The sequence below is a fragment of the Felis catus genome, chromosome C2, assembly GCF_018350175.1.
Source record: "Felis catus isolate Fca126 chromosome C2, F.catus_Fca126_mat1.0, whole genome shotgun sequence".
Lineage (NCBI taxonomy): Eukaryota > Metazoa > Chordata > Mammalia > Carnivora > Felidae > Felis > Felis catus.
Genome location: NC_058376.1, coordinates 24,338,644 through 24,353,859, shown reverse-complemented (window position 1 = coordinate 24,353,859; position 15,216 = coordinate 24,338,644). Strand labels below are relative to the sequence as shown.

Genomic DNA, 15,216 nt, shown 5'->3' with positions numbered 1-15,216 from the left:
ATACTTCTTTTCTGTGAACTACTTTGTTTAAATCTCTGATGAATGCTCCTGTTTAATTGGAAGATAAAATAATAATTTTACAACAGAACTCTTAATGTTTCAGTGCCATTTACAATAAATGTCACATTCTGAAACGCATTGTGATTTGTATGCAGCCTTCAAGTTTTATTTTTGAATCAGTTCCTTCCATTTATTTATCTCTTCTATTCCCCTACATTCCTATGCAATTTAAGTGCATAGACCACTGAGTTTAAAAATAAAATCTTCTTAGTGAAAAAAATGAAAAATTTTCACAATATACTTTTCAATGTATTACTGCCACAAGTACTTATTTATGTGATACTTTTGTTTTATTCCTGTTGCATAAAGCAGAAAATATATAGAAATTAATGGACCATCATTTATATTTTCCTCCAAATTACAATATTTAGAGACCCTTAGAAAATTTTATTGTACTGCCTACCTAATGTAATGTGCTCGTAGTAATCTTTTTATTACAGTGTTGCTTAAGCTACCACTGCTTTAGGTGTTAACAGCCATATTATTTAATCAATGACATCAAACTGTGGTGTCGAGAGTATAACCGTACTTCATAAACTGGTAGGTCATAGTGCTGGGTTAAATAAAACAAAGAACAATTTATGCCTGTTGTTACGACATATTTTTACTGCTCATTTGCTCTTAAAGTCTTTTCTGTTAAATCAATGGCAGGAGAGTATTTCATACTAATTTTTGTTTTTAGTCTTTACTTTAAATTACATTAATGATATCTCCTGGTCTCCCTATTGAGTCTCCTGAAATGGAAATTTGACAGCTAAATGTAATATATAGCTTATTCAGTTTGAAAATAAAGTGAGTATCTGTATATTTATAGTAGTACAATAATGGATTCATCCTGATAATTGCTAAGGTGTTTTGAGCCAAAAGTATTTAGAGAGGTTGAAAACATACTGGCATACATATTCGCTTTTTAGGATGGGAAAATTGCGAAACAAAATAGCCCAGGATATAAGTGTAAAGTAAGTCAAATAAGCAAAGGTTTCTGGAGTTGAACAATCTCCTCCTGCAAGGCAAATGTAACTGTTTCAGGAGAGCAGGGTATTATATACAAAGGTAGAAAAGATGATTAACTAAATTACCTGCTGTCCTGGAGAAATTAATTTGCTTCACTGGGAAAGCTATTTATTCTCAGAGTATTTTACTGATTGAGATTCATGATAGGGTGGAACGCATATCTTCCTGCTCATAAGTCAACCCCACATTAAAGTATTCATGAAGGATAAAAGTAAATTCATTATCATTTATTTCTCAAGTTCTTTTGAAGGCAGAAAGTAGATTAAATTGAGAACATGGAAGAGTTTAGGCTTCAGATAGAAAATGTTACATGCTTGTTAATATCTCAATGTGTAATTTAAATCTAAATCTTTTTTGAATTTAATGACATCCCCAATTTTTGGTATTTTAGTGGCTGACATTGAAAACAAACATGTAGTATCTGTGTTTTCATAATCACAAATAACAAGGCTTGTAGTTCTATTATTGTAATTATTTTTGTCGTTATATAATATATTGAGTTGCATGGTGTGGTATCTATTTAAAAATGAGAAGTAACTAAATACTGAAATAGTATAGGAACTGAATACTGAGATGGGTCCAGTTGGGGCAATCCACCAACCTGGACCATGGTCACTATTCAGCCCAACACTGACACCACCTGGATGGAAACAGGAATGAACCACAGCAGGGAGTGTACTGAAGTTAGCACTTTGGCTTATGATCATTAAGGAGTCCTGCCATGAACCTTTTGCAATGACATTGGACTGTTCTAAAGGGATTAACCCTATGGTTAGGATGGTCATGAATAAGCCAGAATATGTAGAATGATATTTGGGTTCACTTGCAAGAGCCTGAAGCAGTTCTTGCTATTTTCTCTGTTCTGGCTCATAAGGTGCTGCCACCACTGAGACTCAGGAAGCTGATGATCTTCCCCAGGTACAAGCCCAGGCAACCAACAATTCGGTAGATAGAGCCAACTGGGTGCTTAGAAAGGGTTGCTACTGTAGTATCTGGGTGGGATGGTACATTGCCAAGGATGCCAGATTGCCTTTGAGATGCAGTGACTTGATTAATGAAGTGACAATATGTCCTGTGTATTCTAGGCAATATACAAAGCAACTGCCCAAAGAGTTGGGGAACATGCACCATAGTTCTCAACCACTGAGTCCTTGGCAAATTGATTACATTGGCTCCCTCTCTCTGAGTGAAAGTTTTAAGTATGCCTTAATCTGTGTGGACTCTGGGTGTAGCCTAACCCAAATTTTCTTGTTGCCAAGCAAACTGGGCTGCCACCATTAGGCAATTAGAAAAGTTGACTACCATGTACGGATACCCTTATTGAATAGACAGTCATCAGGGGTCACATTTCAAGGGTCACTACGTGCAAGACTGCAAAAGAACATGCCATTGAATGGAGGTTCCACCTCCCCTATAATCTGCAAGTTAGCAGTGTCGGTAGAAAGGAAAAATAGAATATTAACACAGGTTAAATTACTAACATGAAAAACCACCTTGGTTGGCCTAGTGGACTGAAATACTCTCCCAAGCTTTAATATTTTCCAATGAGAAGCAAGTTGGGCATGTTGTCCCATATGCCAGATGGGAACCCCTGCCAAGGCATGCAACACCACAGAGGTATGGAAGGGGAGGGAAACAGCCATTGCTGTCTCACTATGGATCAACGTATTATGCTGCTGAGAACACCTAAGCCCCATCACCTGGGAAAGGCATGATCTATTGGAATTCACAATGGGGTGTCCACCAAAATGGGTGAGTTACAGTTCACCTGAGTGAGGAGGAACTACTCAATCTCCACTGGAATCCTGTTTTCCTCCTGCAAGTTGCACCTGCTGTAAAGCACTACACACGGAATGGAACATACATCATTGAAAGAGGGGTTCTAGTCTGGCATACCTGATCCCCAGTCCATCTCTTCACACCTGACAGTGCTGCTTCCTCCCATCAATATGTATGGAATGCACAACTAGGTTAAGTTCTTAAAGCTGCAGCAACATTAATATCCAAGGATTGGGCCACAGATGTAATTTTTATAGAAGGGAAGATGTGATTTTTTTCTATTAATCAAGCTACACAGGCAACCAATCAAATAGCTAATTGGAAGGGTCTTAAAATACCATCATCAGAGCCATGGGTGGCTACATTCAGATTTGAGATGGGTTCGTGTTGTTTACCTCTGGTTATGGACATTTGAGCACTCACACACCCCTGTGTTGGGACTAGAAGAATCTAAACAGAACCAACCCAACTGTACCAGTGATGTGGGATGGATATCACTGGAACTATGTAGTCATTGTGCTGCATTAAAGGACAGCAACTGGTTTGATGCTGACCGGTAGCAGGGCCCAGGTATGTACTGGGTAGCCACCAATGGGACCCAATAATTGTGCAGCACAAATCTTTAGCCCTGGCTTCAACCCGGGTGGTTGGACCACTACACCCTGGGTTTTCCATGAGCATAGGACAGAATCTGCCCTACTGTAAGAAAAGTTGCCAGGTGCTCTCTCAAGGCCAAACGGGCACATTCTGTTTTCCACTGGTATGATCATTTAGCCACTGCCTTTGTTCCCTTCACTGGCCCAGAGAGGTTATCGCAGCACATACAGAGCCCTTAGTAAATTCACCCAGCACACCTTAAATTATACCTAACATTTCAGTGTCTCTAATGAGAAAAACTGTCCTCCACAATAGGACGGGTCTGGGGCATTATTACTATCTCGTAAAGAGGCACCTGCACCATTATCCAAACAGAATACTGTGTGTTCACAACGGATCATTCTGCTAACATGCCATCTTTCTTAAGTCACACGAGGACACAAGTGAAGGCATGGAGTGTCTGACCCAAGCTCAGGGGACTTAATAAATCAGTAATTCAGATCATGGGGCTCTTGGTGGAAAAAACTTACTTATTTTGGGAATCATTATCTTAATCTGTGTCTTCTCGTGCATATGTCTCTATTGTTGCTGTGGCATCTGCCTCCGATGCAGCCAGACAGCCACCAAATGAGACACTCACATGCTAATAAAGCCCCTTAGTGACCGATTAAGTCACATGGTCTAAAATGGGCTGTGTGGGATTTTATGAGCTGGTCAAAAAGCCGTTGAGAGGACCCGACCACCAGTTGACCAGCAACCTGGAGCCAGATAATTGGAGAGGCTCCTTACCATTCCCCCCCCCCCCCACTCCCATCCTTGGAAGGTGCATTGGACCCACTTTTCCCACACTAAGAGCCACTTTAAGGCTGCAGCCTTGAGGTAGTGATGTATTACTGAGACCATTTGAACCCCATTGAGGCCTCTTTATATATAAACTCAAGATTCTAGCGTGTGGATGCAGAGATTTACTCATTTTGCAGCCACCAAGACACGCCTCGTATGTGAGCTCCCTTTGTTTAAAACAGACAAACAAACAAACAACAAAAACACAGGCCCCAAAATGGTGTCACTTGGACCAAGTTCCCAAACTGGGGCTTGATACCTCATCTAACTGCAGTTTCAAAGTCCCCCCCCAGAAAAGGAGTCTTACGCAGTCAGTCAGGAATTTTTCCATCGGCGCCAGTGAGTCTGCCACTTGGGCCCTCTCCATGCCCCAAAGAAAGATGAGGTATTCTGCAAAGTCTTCCGCAGATTAGCTCATAATCAGCTTTCACCCCCAAGGGAAAGCCACACAGCAGGAAACAATCCTTTTCTTTTGTTAGTAACTTTCTTGCCCCGCCCTCCTTCTATAAAAACTTTCTTATCAACACCCCAGAGTGCCCCTCTATTTCACAGGTTACTGACCAATTCATGAATCATTTAATAAAACCAATTACATCTTTAACTTTTACTCAGTTGAATTTCTGTTACTTAACATCTTGCTTATTCAAATGCCACTTACCAATATGGGGAGCTCTGCTTGTTTCTTCACTCTCCCCGTTCTCCGGGTAAGGGGGCCAGCTTCAGACTTCAAACGGAAAAGTCGGAGTTGCGAACAGGCATCAGAAAGACACGTTTTGAGACGTGCTGAGTATTGGGGGCAGCTCCTGGGAGCAGCAAGGCAGAAACAGGCCCGAGCCACTGTGGACCCAACCGCTCTTCCCTGAGGCAGCCCAATCTCACGGGATCTTGGGATCTCGCGGGATCTCCAGGGTTCTGCGCGGGAGGCGTGAGAAACTCCTGGATGACCCGGATGCCGGATGGCCCCTGGTGCTAGTCTTATCAGTATGGAGCTCTGGTTCCTACCGCCTATACTGCAAACCCCAGTTTTCCTGTTGGCCCGAAAACACCCCATGCAGAGGCACCACGCTAGAGTGCTTCGCCCAGAGGCTTGCCCAGGTATGCGGGAACGGGCTTGGCCAGAGACTGCACAGGGCAGGGCCTACCCAAAACCAGAAAGGGGGCGGGGTGCCTGGGTGGCTCAGTCTTAAGCATCTGACTTCGGCTTAGGTAATGATCTCACAGTTAGTGAGATTGAGCCCCTCTTCAGGCTCTCTGTTGTTCATACAGAGCTCGATTCGGATCCTCTCTCCCCACCCCCTCCCCCATTCATTCTCTGTCTCTCTCATTAATAAATATTAAAAAAAAAATGGGGCAGTGATGCGTGCTTGACTAGGTTGCAAATCTGTAACCTTCTTAGTACCCCCAAAGGTCCTGGGGCAGGTTTACAGGCTTCTAGCACAAAAGCATGGGTCCCCGGTTTGGTATCTACAATGGTCCAAGGCCATAGCAACCTGAACGCATACTCCACTGCACATCCTCAGTCCAGTTGTTCCTCCTGGCAGCTTCATAGTATGTAAAATTTGCCCTAGGAGACTGTTTCTGAGAGTTCTTCAAGTCATTCCCCTGAAGACTAACCTGAGGACATTACTGTCTCTCTGAACCTTCGCATCTGTCTCTCTATCTAGCTATAGATCTCTCTCTATCCATAGATCTATAGGCAAATGTATAGCGATATGTAAATATATAGATAGGTATATAGGCAAATAGAGATAGGTATATAGATAGATGTAAATACAGGTACAGATATCAAGAAGAGAGGAGAAATTTATTTAAGGAATTGGCTCATGTGATTGCAGAAGCTGGCCGGTACACCTTCAGGCTAGAATTCTGGAGAAGTTTATGTTGGAGCTTGAGTCTGAAGACAGCCTGGAGATAGAATTTCCTCTTCCTTAGGGAGCCTCAATTGCTTTCTCTCCAGGTCTTTAACTGGTTAGATGATGCCCATATACATTATGGATGGTAAGCTGCTTTAATCAAAGTTACTAATCTTGAGGCACCTGGGTGGCTCAGTCAGTTAAGCTTCTGACTCTTGGTTTCAGCTCCGGTCATGATCTCACAGTTCCCGAGTTTGAGCCCCATGTCAGTCTCTTGCACTGACAGTGGGGAGCCTGCTTGGGATTCTCTCTCTCTCCCTCTCTCTCTGACCCTCCCCTGCTCGCTCTTGCTCTCTCTCTCAAAATAAATAAATAAATTTTAAAAATGTATTAATCTTAATGTTAATCTCATCTAAAAAATACTTTCACAGAAACATCCGGACTGGTGTTTAACCAAATATCTGGGTGATGTGGCCTAGGCAAATTGACACATAAAATTAAACACTGCAGTCACCTAAAATCTGACATAGAATGCGTGTCTATATATACCTGTGTTTTTAGTTTTGCTGCCCATATTGCTTCACTTTATCAATTTAATTTTTCTGCCTCCAGCTATGTCTATTCATATTTTCAAACTTTTTTTTTTGTATTTTCAAAGATTTTAGGAGAAGTCTTTCATCCAATGCAACCCTAGGATATTTCTTCTGTATCTGCAATTTTCATCACAATTGGATTCCTTATGCACTACTTCTTTCTGACTTTCAGAACTCTGCCTTTTTCTGCAAACCAGGGAGAGATCTTTTTAGAGTTCACCTGGCTTTTGGATGAAGACAGCCAGCCTGTCAGTTGAGTGCTACTCCATAAAAGGCTCTCTCATTTTAGAGATATGATGTTTTATTTGGTGAAGTATCAAAGTTCATCTATTCCCCAAATCCAACATTGTCAAATGTTTAATAATCTCATTTTTTATTCATGACAAACTATAAAAACCCTAAAGTGAAATCAACTCAGCATAAATTTTTCATTAAGCATAGACTTCATTAGGCACAAAACTTTTGAGAGTGCATGTGCACACAAGTGGCGGGGGAGGGGCAGATGGATAGGAAGGAAAGAATATTTTTTAATGTTTATTTATTTATTTTTGAGAGAGAGAGAGAGTGAGCGTACAAGTGCTGGAGAGCAGGGGAGGAGCACAGAGAGGAAGAGAGAATTCTAAGCAGTCTCCACACTGTCAGCACAGAGCCCAAGGTGGGGCTGGAACTCACTAACCATGAGATCATAACATGGGTGGAAATCAAGAGGATGCTTAACTGACTGAGCCACCCAGGCTCTCCAGGGAGGGAGAAAATCTTAAGCAGGCTCCACACCCAATGCACAGCCTAACAAGGGGCTTAATCTCTGGACTTTGAGCCAAAATGAAGAGTCAGACACTTAACCAACTGGAGCCACCCAGGCGCCCAAGCATAACACTTTTAAATATACTCTTCCATAAGTCACCAAATTAATAAATTGCTACATGCCTGGCACATAGTAGGTAGGCAATAAATAGTTATAAATATCAATTAAATGAGGTTGGTAGATTGACTTGCCAAAATACTTAACCTTATGGTATGTACCATGTGGCGTAAATGAAATACAAAATATAGCTCATGGCCACAAATGATTTTTAAATTACATTGAAGACTTTAATCTTTAATACATAAGCCACTAATAAGTATCATGAATAAGGTTACTTAAAGATACTATAAATTCCTATATTATACTGTTCAAAATAAGGCAATACATTATGGTGTAATTTTGTAAAACAAAGAGGCAGCATTTTCAAAAGGTATAAAGAATAGTTTACTAAACTTTTCTACGGCTATGTGTAGAATCCTCTAAGAATTGGGATCTTTAACACTACATTGGGCAGATCATGAAGAAAATGTTGCAGAGATGGACAGTGTGGAATTGAGTATAGGGTGCTCTCTACACAAAATACAACAGCAGGAAATTATGGGAAGGGCACTGTGATAGCTTTATAAATACTGATCAGATATCACACACACACACACACACACACACACACACACACACACACACACACACACAAAACCTTACAGCGGTATGTGTGTAAGAAATGCCTTTATCCTGCAAAACAAAATAAAACCAGTGATCCAGCAAGTAAGAAAGAGAGCTTGAAACAGTTTTTCAGGAATGTACAAGTTTGTGTGCTCCAAACTGAGGACAGGCACCTGACACAAATTATCTTCCAAGAATAGTACACCCAAACAATCCATGTATAAAGTTAATATTAAATGCCAGTTCTCAGTGTTGAAAAATTTGCTGGCTTTGCACAGTACATAATTTAAGCTAATTTGCTTCTCTGACTAACATCTATAACAAAATCTCACTGGTATAGTAATCAGTGACTTATTGGCAATATAAAATAATTGAAATTATCAACAGATAAAATTAAAGGAGAAGGTTTAAATGATAGAATTATGGTACATGCCAGCAATTTCTCAAAGCGAATTACCCAAATATAATTGCACATCTCTGCTGTGTTCTAAAGTTCAACAGCCTGAAATGTTACCGAATTATGTATGCATTAATAAGACACTTCATATCAAAAGGGGGAAAATAACAGAAATGGCTTAAAATCTATATGGGATAGAAATCTATTAATGGTGTGTATGGATTATATGCTCCATTTTCTGTTACATTCACTTCCAGATACATCAACTGAAAAGTATAAAGCTGGTATAAATTATGCATTTATATATTATATTAATCTTATCACTAAAATCTTAAAACCTAAGCTCATGCTTTTTACATGATTTTGCTTCAAAACAATTGACTTTTTTTAAAATTTTTTTAATGTTTATTTATTTTTGAAGGAGAGAGAGACAGAGTGTGTGAGTGGGGGAGGGGCAGAGAGAGAGGGAGACACAGAATCTGAAGCAGGCTTCAGGCTCTGAGCTGTCAGCACAGAGCCCGACACGGGGCTCGAACTCACAGACCGTGAGATCGTGACCTGAGCTGAAGTCGGACACTCAACCGACTGAGCCACCCAGGCGCCCCAAAACAATTGACTTTTTATGTGCCTGCTGTCAATAGAATTTTGTACTGTAACATAATAAATTTGAATTTTTTAATTTGGTCTTGTACACAGTCACAGATAGATGACATGCTTTTGAAGACACTTGCTAACCAATTACCTTTTTGAAGGGTTATGTTTCTATAAAAGAGATGGAGCATAGATAGTATAAAGTGATGTTGATGGTCTCTCTGCATTTCTAATGAAACCTCTATTGCTTAGTGGTGACTCATTACCATTGGCAAACTTACCAATTTAGTATGTTCACTACTTAAATATAGTAACTTGTCTTAATACTGATGGAGGCATTTAAAAATAGGGATTAAAATCTAGCATCTTTTAAAGAAAAAAAATTATTTGCAATATGTTCATAGGATCAGGGAACAATGGAAGGGATACTCTAAAGTGCTAAGGAACATATGAAGAAAAATAACAAGTGAAGTTAAAAACAGTCCAATTCTACAAGTGTAGAGATACACAGTTTTCTGATGACTGCAGGTTTTTCTCCCAAATTGTAAGATCTGAGACAGCAATTCCAAACTACAGCTTGAGAATACACATGTACTCTTAGAACTGTCTGCAGACTGAACAAATAGGCAAGACATGTATGCCTGCCTACAAACATTTATATTTAAAAAGTCTCAAATATTTATAAAATAAATGTAAATCTGATCAACATTCTCTGGATTTATAATGCTTTCCTCTCAATCAGTGTATGCATAAAGTATAGATGCTCCTTAAAAAAGATCTGCAGGGGGACCTGGGTGGCTCGGTCAGTTAAGCATCCGACTCTTGATTTCATCTTAGGTCATGATCTCGCCATTCATGGGTTTGAGCCCCGCATCAGGCTCTGTACCAACAGTGCAGAACCTGCTTGGAATTTTCTCTCTTCCTGTCTCTCTGCTCCTGCCCTGCTCATTCTCTCTCTCTCTCTCTCTCTCTCTCAAAATAAATAAACAACTTTAAGAAAACGAAAAGATCTGCAAAATAAATGAAAAAAAAAAGGCTATTTTGAAACAGGATACTTGGACAGATCTTTTTTTTCTAACAGGCAACTGAATTTTATTTTATTTTTTTCTTGTCATTTTTTTAAGTATAATTAACATACAGTGTTATGGACAAATCTTTGTGTACAATTGAAGGGATATGTGTTATGGAAAGCAACTCTGATATAGAATGTAATTGTCCATGTTTGAAAATAAAGCTGCTTGCTTAAAACATACATTTTAATGAAACAGAAAAATCTATTCTCCAACAATAAATTTTTAATATTTAAAAAATGTTCATTGATGTAATATATCCACATTGCTTTAAAAACATATGTCTAGAAGTCCTATAATAAAAACTTTTACTCACTTTCCTTATCCCTTCTCTGCTTTCAAAGCAGCCCTCCTCAACTCATATGGTAATTTTTTATAGAACTTATATCTATATTTCTAAATTACATAATTGAAAGGCTCTTTTATGATCTATGTATTTTTTTACATAATTTCATGACGGCTGCAAGGTAGATAAACCATCAGCCTTTTCATCCTTGTCATCCCTCACAGGTAAAATCGCAATAGTTTGTTAAATAGATAATATCTGCACTCTGTCTATGCAAAGACTCACTAATTAATATTCAGGGGCACTTGGTGGCTCAGTTGGTTAAGCAACTGACTCTTGATTTCGGCTTTGGTCATGATCTCATTGTCATGGGATCAAGCCCGGTATAGGGCTCTGCACTGACAGTGTGGAACCTGCTTGGGATTCTCTCTCTCTCTCTCTCTCTCTCTCTCTCTCTCTCTCTCTCTCTCTCTCCCGCTCCCTCTCCCGCTCCCTCTCCCGCTCCCTCTCCCTCTCCCTCTCCCTCTCCCTCTCCCTCTCTCTCTCTCCCCATCTGTCCCTCCTTTAGTTGCTCACACATGCATGTGTGCAAGGACATGCTCTCTCTCTCTCAAAATAAATAAACTAAAATACTCAGTTTAACTAATGTAATATAGTTCCTGTTTTCTCTTGAATATCTTTATTTTTCTTTGTGTAACTATGTAACTATTGTCTAATTATTTTCACTTACATCATTTTCTATGTAGTTACTAATTTTATACACGTAATTCATCCACTTGCCTTCAACAATGTATTTAAATATTAAAACACATCAGTTCTATTTCTTTTTCCTTTAAAGACCTCCACCTGGAATCCACAGTGCTCTGAATGCTATTTGGATTGTATGCTCTTTGGATCTGAAATATGGACATCCAACTTATATAATTCAATTATATAATCATTTTAGGATTCCCAATCACCTATCTCCTGCATAGATCCAGTGTCATATGAATTCCTTATTTTTAGGTTTTTTGATTAACATTCTGTTTTACTGGGGCATATCTTTTACTAGCTTCACCAGCTTCTTAAAAAGGGCTAGAGATTTATAAGTTACCAGTTAAAAAACCTAAATGTACATGTAAGAGCACATACAAGAGCACAGTATCATACAGCATTGTAAAGAAGGGATAAATATATACTTAGCATGTTAATCACTCTTTATTGTTAAATTCACCAAAAATGCTTCTCACATTGAGTTTTTTGACCATTTGGGGAAATAAGTTTAATTCTTGTAGGTATAATACATTTAATATTATCTAGAAATTATTATAGTGGTTACCAGTTAAAAATAACTTGAAAAATCTTACTAGCAAAAGAGCCTAAACATTTTGTTAGATTATTGTATTTTCATACATTATCCATTTTATACAATTAGCTTTATCCTGGTTCATATCATTAAAATTTAATTTCGTACAGTCTTTGCTTACTATTTGTTAAAGTGATAAGTGACTTATTGAAGGACCCTTTGAGGTTTGTTTTCCTTATCTGTAACATAATGGAGGGAATGTATAATTTCCAGGATTGTATATATATATTTTTAAAGTACATGAGCAAGTATAAACAATTGGAATTTATTGAGTGCTCACCAAGTGTCAGGCACATTTCTATGTAATTAATGTCAATTAAATAATTCAATCTTCACAATTACCCTGTTAATGTTGATACTAAAAGTACCCACATTGGGGCGCCTGGGTGGCTCAGTCGGTTGAGCGTCCGACTTCAGCTCAGGTCACGATCTCGCGGTCGGTGAGTTTGAGCCCCGCGTCAGTCTCTGGGCTGATGGCTCAGAGCCTGGAGCTTGCTTCCGATTCTGTGTCTCCCTCTCTCTCTGCCCCTCCCCCATTCATGCTCTGTCTCTCTCTGTCCCCAAAATAAATAAACATTAAAAAAAAATTTTTTTTTAAATAAAAAAAAAAAAATAAAAGTACCCACATTTATAGATGAGAAATTGGCTTAGGCACAAGATATTCAGTGGTTTGTTCAAGTTACAAATTCACTATTGTAGTTTTATACTTAATAGCTACTAGATAAGTGATCATTTATCATCGGTATAAAACTACTTAGCTTTATGAATGTGATTAAGCTGTATAATTTCTAACCACAATTATATTTTAAAAAATACATATTACTGTCAAAAAGTAAAGTCTACATTATTGTTTACCTAAATATTCTAGAGTGATACAGACAATAATTTTTTTTTCAATTTCTGTTACCTAATGTGAGTATATATCAAGTGTTAAAAGAATCATTCAGTCATTCTTTTAAAGCAAATATTCTGACAAGTTGAACAATTATTTAATAAATTGAACTAGATTTTTTTTTTGGTTACAATCTGCTATGAAATTAATACTACATTTAATCTAACTTATAAATTAACTATAGTTATTTATAGTTTCTTAAAAGCTGGCATAGTTACTCATAGCTACTTTGAGTCCCTTATTAATAAGGAGAAAGAGAAATGAGAAATCATATTATTGATAATATGGAGAACTTTTAATGGAAATAAGAAAAATAAAATTTATATATTGCTATTTGTAGACAGTTATGATATGTTTAACAATTACATTAATGGGGCACCTGGGTGACTCAGTCGGTTAAGCATCGACTTAGGCTCTGGTCATGATCTTGCAGTTCAGGAGTTTGAGCCCCGCATTGGGCTCTGTGCTGACAACTCAGAGCCTGGAGCCTGCTTCAGATTCCGTATTTCCCTCTCTCTCTCTCCCCTTCCCCTACTCATGCTCTCTCTGTCTCTCAAAAATAAACACTAAAAAATTTTAAATAAAAATTGCTTTTTAAATTATGTTATTTAAAATACATTTTTGTACATTCGATGTACATGTACATTACACAGGTAAATGAGATGGCATTCCGCTGTTTGGTATGCCTCACTACTTTTCTGAAACCAAGTTTATGTTAATAAAGGGATAAAAACATTTTAACAAAAGTGATAGCTGGCTTTTTGCTAGAGATTTCTATTTGCTTGCCACACCCATTATTCACTGTCCTGGACACATACGTAGGCCACACTTACCAGACTTTCTTGTATTCACTGTAGCCATGTGGTTGATTTCTGGTTAACATTATGAATATGCTAATGACATTTCCAGGCCAGTCACAAAAAAATTTCCCCTGTGTAATCTTACTTTTTTGTTTTTCCTTCATCCATCTCACTGGTTAAGACCTCAAGGTCATAAGGAAGGATGTAGCCCTGAATGGATGGAATCTTGCTCTTGGAATCTTGGGTTTTATATGAGTATATATAGATCAATATCCATGTAGGCCAAAAAGATTTTCTCATTGATTACAACCACTTACAGTGTACCCTGACTAAAAGAAGGCCAAACATTAGTCAGTCATTACAGGAAATAAAGGTATTTTTAAATATTCAAGGGCATAGAGAAAGCTATAAGAAAATATTCTTCACCAAAAACAGAGATTTGTGAGATCTATCGGCAAAGAATGCAACCGGTCTAAAATAAAGGCACATAAAAGAGTGATTATTAAGAAGAAACATAAAACTAGTATATTATTTAATGTGTTCTTTCTTTAAGGAGAACAGTATTCCAATTTTACAGCTTAACAGAAATTTTCAGATTAATGAGGGTTTACCTGCAAGGAAAAAAAACCTGAAAGAACTGGGAAATATGAATTCTGAGTACAAGAGAACATTGCATAAATTACTTAGTTATTAATAATATTTATATTCCAATAATAAAACACTGAATATTGTTTCAAATGAAGTTTCTAGTATAAATATTTTGGAAGGTTAGTGAAATAGAGAATTATGTGTGGTACTTTGGGACGTATACCTGAATTTTCTTTTTCTATAAGTTTAAGGCACTGTATAGCATTAAAAAGTTAAGAATTGAGAGATAACACAATATGTATATTAAATAAATAAAAGCAAGTAAGTTGCATAAGCAAAACTTAAAGTTTGTCAGATCTGGTGATTCATAGATAAATGTGTACGTAGAGGAAACTATTATTTCTGTAATAAGCCTTATAGTATCTTTTTACTATTTTAACAATATGCACTTAATCATTTCAATTCTTCATATGTTTAGGAGGTAAAGGAAATTAATACCTCTATCTATTTACAAAATAAGAAATGGAGAAACTTACATGACTGTTTTCCAGGTTGTATTAATCTTTGTTGATGGACATTCAAATGAGAAAAAAAGAAAAAGAAAATTTCCAGGCCTTGAGTGTCTTATTTAATTGAGTCTATGATTTTCTTAAGAAAATAGTAATTGTTAAAATTGGATTAAAATAATAGTTGCTGTTTTTCTCAACATAGCATAGAATTATGGAGTGTTAATATAACATATTTGGGCACACACATATACATATGCATATACATATACATATACATATAAATGTCTATTCTCTTTCTATTGATTTTGAGTACATAGTAATAGAAATTAGCTGCTGAAGTGCTTATTGAAAATTTGTTTTTCTATTGCTTTGCACAGATTACTCTCATGACATTAGGTGGGAATTAGTGTGATTAGTTTGATGAAATGTTCTGATTGAGACACCTCAGGTATAAATCAAAATTGACTTAATTTAATTTCTATTCGTGATTTGATTAGAATCATATTGCAGCTAAACTTATGCAGATGGGCT

At 37.5% G+C, this 15,216-nt stretch overlaps 1 long non-coding RNA gene across 1 annotated transcript in view; it reads left to right on the top strand.

Annotated features, from left to right (window-relative positions):
• Positions 1-5,233: 5,233 nt before the first annotated feature.
• Positions 5,234-15,216, top strand: part of LOC109503369 — a 156,560-nt gene continuing 146,577 nt past the window's right edge. The window contains exon 1 of the long non-coding RNA XR_002162303.3: positions 5,234-5,388. This is a non-coding gene — a long non-coding RNA (uncharacterized LOC109503369). The remainder of the gene's footprint in view (positions 5,389-15,216) is intronic.